General features: G+C 41.9%; 1 protein-coding gene across 6 annotated transcripts in view; it reads left to right on the forward strand.

Annotated features, from left to right (window-relative positions):
* Window positions 1–1,148: 1,148 nt before the first annotated feature.
* Window positions 1,149–6,754, forward strand: part of LOC113645422 (protein PHTF2) — a 35,661-nt gene continuing 30,055 nt past the window's right edge. For 4 of the 6 annotated variants that reach the window (XM_047804111.1, XM_047804118.1, XM_027151001.2 and 1 more), the window contains exon 1: window positions 1,176–1,311. The gene's annotated coding sequence lies outside the window, so the exon portion shown is untranslated. The other 2 variants (XM_047804113.1, XM_047804115.1) reach the window with 2 other exon arrangements.

The raw sequence follows: 6,754 nt of genomic DNA on the forward strand, positions 1-6,754 counted from the left end.
ATCAGTCTGAACAGCACTGACTGGCATTTTCAAGTGATGAGATCTTTTCATATCCTTCTCCTGCTTTATAAAGTTCTACCTTATTACGCAGGTCCATTGGCAGTTCTTTTGTCTTCCCCATGGTGCAGTATTCAGCCAAGTCAGTGCATCACCTCATGAGCTGAGAAACGAATTATGAATGAATGAATAATGACTTCTTGTGACCACTATCATTAAATAAGAAAAACATATGTTGCATTATCAACTTTTGAACATAACTGTACACACACACACACACACACACACACACACACATATACTCATATATATATGATCTCATATACAAACATATATATATATATATATATATATATATATATATATATATATATATATATATATGATCTGTATATATATATATATATATATATATATATATATATATATATATATATATATATATACAGTTATCTCTATAGTTTCTCTCTCTCTCTCTCTCTCTCTCTCTCTCTCTCTCTCTCTCTATATCTATATATATATATATATATATATATATATATATATATATATATATATATATATATATATATTATACTGTAAGGTTTCTGTCCCACTGTTTGACTTGTTAATTAATTCTGTATGTTGTATGTGTTCATATATATTTTTAGATCTTTCCTTGTACTGTCTTCCTTGTTGTCTGATTTATTGTCCTATTTCCACTTGTTTTGTTTTGTATTTGTTTCCTTTGTATTCTTCTGTTTGCTGCTTTGGTCAGTGCCGCTGTAGTCAGTTTGAAGCTTTTTTTTAATCTTTTCCTTTTTATTAACACAGACTTCAGAATATTAAACAATACTTTTTGTTTTTTTGTATCAAGAGCTCTCTCTCTCTCTCTCTCTCTCTCTCTCTCTCTCTCTCTCTCTCTCTCACACACACTCACACTCTCTCCCTCTGTCTCTCTCCCTCACACACACACAATCCCCCCCTCTCTCACCCCCCCATTCCCTCCCCTCATACACACACTCCCTCTCTCACCCCCCCTCCCATACACACACTCTCCTTCTCTCACCCCCCCTCCCATACACACACTCTCCCTCTCTCACCCCCCCTCCCATACACACTCTCTCCTGCGCCTATACTCTAGACTCCTCGGTACTGCCCGGGGCTGAGCGCACTGAACACACTGATCTGAGGTCAGTAACTAAAAGAAAAAGGAAATGTAGCAGGTCTGTTAAAACTACCATGATCTAGTTTTCCTCCTGATCCAGCAGCCGTATAGAAAGAGCGTGTAAGGTTTTGGTGGACTGGAAGCTTAGCGTAAAGCTGTAAATAAAGGTAAGACTGAGGCTTTTTCTGCCCTTTGTTTACGAGCTGCTTATTTTTTTAATCTCTGGATCCCTGTTATTTACAGCCTGTGTACTGGTCAGGTCAGTGAATTAGCTTTACCATGTCAATGTCTGGAGCATTTTTATACTGTTCACGCTTTAATCTTGTTGCTAAAACAAGCGCTTTCATAGTTAGCATGTTAGCAGAATGAGAGCAAGAGCTCAGGGCACCAAGCAGTGACGGCTTTAATCAGCAGCAGCTTTACGACACTGGAGCGTTAATAACGACATCACAACATGAAAGGGAGAGGCTAGTCATAGCATAGTATATATTATAGCATAGCATATATCATATAGCATAGCACATCATATATCTCATTGTATATCACATAGCACAGCACACACCACAGCACACATCACATATCACACCACACCACACATCACATCACATCACATCACACATCACATCACATCACATCACATCACATCACACCACACATCACACCACACATCACACCACACATCACCATATCATCACATCACACCACACATCACCATATCATCACATCACACCACACATCACCACACATCACATCACACCACACATCACATCACATCACACCACACATCACATCACATCACACCACACAGCACATCACATCACACATCACATCACATCACACCGCACATCACACCACACAGCACATCACATCACACATCACATCACACATCACATCACACCGCACATCACACCACACATCACACCGCACATCACACCACACAGCACATCACACCGCACATCACACATCACAGCACATCACACATCACAGCACATCACACCACACATCACACCACACATCACATCACACATCACATCACACATCACAGCACATCACATATCACATCACACCGCACATCACACATCACACCGCACATCACACATCACACCGCACATCACACATCACACCGCACATCACACATCACACCGCACATCACACATCACACAGCACATCACACCACACAGCACATCACACACCACACAGCACATCACACCACACAGCACATCACACCACACAGCACATCACACCACACAGCACATCACACCACACAGCACATCACACCACACAGCACATCACACACCACACAGCACATCACACACCACACAGCACAGCACATCACACCACACAGCACATCACACATCACAGCACATCACATCAGCACACATCACAGCACACACCACATCACAGCACACCACATACCACACATCACAGCACAGCACACCATCACAGCACACCATCACAGCACACCATCACAGCACACCATCACAGCACACCATCACAGCACACCATCACAGCACACCATCACAGCACACCATCACAGCACACCATCACAGCACACCATCACAGCACACCATCACAGCACATAACATCCCACATAACATCCCACACAACATCACACATCACATCACATGTCACATCAAAGGGCCTTTTTACACCCGGTCACTTCATGTGTTGTCTCTGATCCGATAGCTATTTGATTTGTTAAAACTGTTCCATTTACATCAGGCCACATATATGCGTCTCGGCCAATCAGATATCAATCCGATCTTTCTACTCCCGCCCAATATGCAAATATATTTTACCTAATTTCTGGGGTAATTGAAATGGAACATGCTTTGGTTTATGTGGTTTAGAGAATGCAATCAAAAAGAAGACCAAAAAACTGGTTACGATGGTTATGCTACAAAAAACAGCATTTACATTTATTTGTTTCTGGTGCGATGCACGACTGGCGAGTCACCTGCGAGTGACGTACTTCCGTTTGGGAGGAGTATAGCGCTGACGTATGCGGCTTGAACAACCACATTCATTTACACCTGTCCAGTTTCATCTGAAATGCGTCCCAGACCTCCTCCTGAAGGGGTTTGTGTGATCGGATTTATATCCGTCTCGAAAACGTTTCAGAGGGCATTTACACCTGGTCTTTTTACCATTGATTGCTATCTGATCACAGAAAACACATGAAGTGACCAGGTGTAAAAACCCTCATATAGCATAGCACATCACATAGCACATCACATAGCACATCACATAGCACATCACATAGCACATCACATAGCACATCACATAGCACATCACATAGCACATCACATAGCACATCACATAGCAAATCACATAGCACATCACATAGCACATCACATAGCACATCACATAGCACATCACATTTCATATAACAATATATATCATATAGCACATCACATATCACATCGTATATCACATTATATATCATATAGCACATTATATAGCACATTATATATCACGTCATATATCACAGTGTATATTTAGAGAAAGCCAGCAGTAGACAGTTAAAGGTCCAGTTCAGCATCTCAGGCTGGATGTAGTTTTGTTCACAGACACAACACACAAGAAACAAACACAACAAAAAAAATAGACAGGCTTTTCTTCCTTTTCTCTAGCTCTATGTGGAAACACCGTGTATTTCAGATGTCCAGACATTATCCACTGTGTGATCCCTGTCCCTCTCCCCTTCATACACACTTCCTCACTGTCTGACTTGAGTATTTTTAGTAAACTGTCCTGTCCTGTGCTTCACCTTTGAGCATGGGGCAGTGTGCTTGTTACAGATCCCATTGTAACCTCTAGCTGTGTAATAATGCTGAATTATATTCAACCTGAATGTGTGAAGTCAGACCTCATTTTCATTCTCTGTGAGTTTGAGCTACACAAATGATGTCCTCCTCCAGGTTTCTCTTTTATTAGTAAGCAGTGATGTATATTAGTGAGTCAGTGTCCTTGTTGATTTAAGTCACTCCATGAGCTCGGGGTTGAGGAGACTGTCCTGACTTCCTGAGTTCACCAGTTTTTGTTCCATGTTGGTGGTTGGGATTTATGAGTTATAAGCTTTAAACAAATGCTGTATGCTCTTGTGCAACAAGTTTTTATTTATTTCTACATCACACTCTGGTGTCTATTCACACCTTCTCACCACATCTGTTTCTGTTGCTTGATTTAATTCTGTTGCATGAATACTAACAGCATGCAGAAGCAGATACACTGTGATTGGGTTCACTTTTAAAAGTCTCTAGCACAGACAATGTTGGATGTAATTATGGATACATTTACTGGAACTGTCCTGAAACAGAGGAATAAATTAGCCCAATCTAGCCTAGTGAAAATTTCCAAGAATCCAGCAGTAGAGTAGCTTTTTTGGTTGATCGTTGCAGTGAAATGAGACATTCTGTTGGCAGACATGGACACTGCACTGCTCCAGACATGTCAGATTTTCCAGGCAGAGTTGACATTACGTGTGTGTGTGTGTGTGTGATTGTGTGTGTGTGTGTATATGTGTGTGTGTCCCCGCATGAATGTTTTTCATAGGAGCGTTTTGCGTTTTATTTCCTGAGGCTATGTGATATTGTTAAGGCAGATCAGTGTAGGTTTTATATATATGTATATATGGCCTATAAGGCGCTAGCTCGCATTACTGTGTATAACCTTGTGTGTTAAATATCACTGTGTGTTATGCATCTGTCCGCTAGCACACGAAGAGTGTTTCAGCTTTACTTCTGATCGGTAGTGGCTTTTATTTTTAACATGTTCTCATTTTCAGTTCCCATTAATCATGCTGAGATAATCCAGTACCTAGAAGAGTTGTGTAATAGCTATGCTAGAAAGTGCTAGAAATAGGAGAAAAGCCTGAAGGCTGTGTGTCTGTTTCTGTTGAAGAAAAAGAAATAGACACATTAACAGCTGATGTGGTGTAGTATTTGTACCCTGAGCTCTCCTGCACTAACATCAGCTCTGCTGCACTAACATCAGCTCTGCTGCACTAACATCAGCTCTGCTGCACTAACATCAGCTCTGCTGCATTAACATCAGCTCTGCTGCACTAACAGAGCACATGCATGTGTAGGTTATAGCTCACTGTTCAGAGGATGACCTCAGTTCCTGCTCAGCTTGTTCTCTCTGTGTTTGTGTGACTTCCTCTGGGGACTCTGATGTTTGCTGGAATGTATGTGTGTGTGTGGGTGTAGGTCTAAGTGTAGCTGTGTGTGTGTGTGTGTGTGTGTGTGTGTGTAGAGGTGTGTGTGTAGAGGTGTGTGTGTGTAGGTGTGTGTGTGTATATATGTGTGTGTAGGTGTATGTGTGTGTAGGTGTGTGTGTGTATATATGTGTGTGTAGGTGTATGTGTGTGTAGGTGTGTGTGTGTGTGTATATATGTGTGTGTAGGTGTATGTGTGTGTAGGTGTACGTGTGTGTATGTGTGTGTGTGTGTTAGTCCACAGGTCAGCAGTGCACAGCATCAAAACCAGTAAAATGGTAGTTTCTATGTTTGTGCTCAAACCGTCACATTATAATTATAATAATCAAGATGTCCTGTTTCACAAAAACAAGATCCCATGATGGTGCTGCCTCCAAATGATAGTTTTATTACAGCAAACGTGTTATGTGTAATGTGTTAGAGTGGAACAGAGTTAGTCATGGCTGAGCTTTAGATGTGTAATGATTAGCTGTGTTTAATGTGTGCAGGGTCGTTGCTATCCTGAGCTAGTGGGCTGTCAGGCACGAGTGATACTGAGACAGGAGTCAGCGTGATCATGTGGTCAGCCTGCCCTGTATACTCTGCTGCTCTAACCACTGACCTACATGCATAATGAATAGAATGCCGAGTGGCATGAAGCTCATCATCACATCTTTGCACTGGAACATTCTCACCCATGTTCCTGTAATCCTGTGCTTGATTTCACTCCACATGCAAATGTCTAAAAATGTGGATGGAAAACAACCCTGTATTTAAAAAAAATACGGTTATCCTCCTACTAAACATTCACATAGCAGGACGTGTGTCTGAAGCAGCCGTCTGGTCTCATTCTGCTGTGCTGATGGCTTTAGTGAGGAAGGGCAGCTTGCTGAAACTGGGCTCTGTGCATGTGGCCAGTAAATAATTCAGTAGAGAACACAATGGTCTCTGGTTGGTCTGAGAAACGTTTTATTGAAGGGTAAAAGTAAAAGAATGTCTTATTAATAAACATGCTAATGTTACTTACTGAACATTAGCCACAACACACGCGCGCACACACACACTCGCACACACACACACTCTCACTCACTCACTCGCACGCACACACACACACACACACACACACACACACACTCACTCACACACTGACACATACACACACACACACACACACATTTGCACACACACACTCACACACACTGACACATACACACACACACACACACGCACACACACACTCTCACTCACTCACTCACTCACTCACTCGAGCACACGCACACACACACACTCTCTCACACGGTGACACATACTCACACACACACTCACTCACACACTGACACATACATACTCACACACACACTCACACACTGACACATACACACACACACTCACTCACACACTGAAACATACAT

Source organism: Tachysurus fulvidraco, chromosome 19 (assembly GCF_022655615.1).
Source record: "Tachysurus fulvidraco isolate hzauxx_2018 chromosome 19, HZAU_PFXX_2.0, whole genome shotgun sequence".
Classification (NCBI taxonomy): Eukaryota; Metazoa; Chordata; class Actinopteri; order Siluriformes; family Bagridae; genus Tachysurus; species Tachysurus fulvidraco.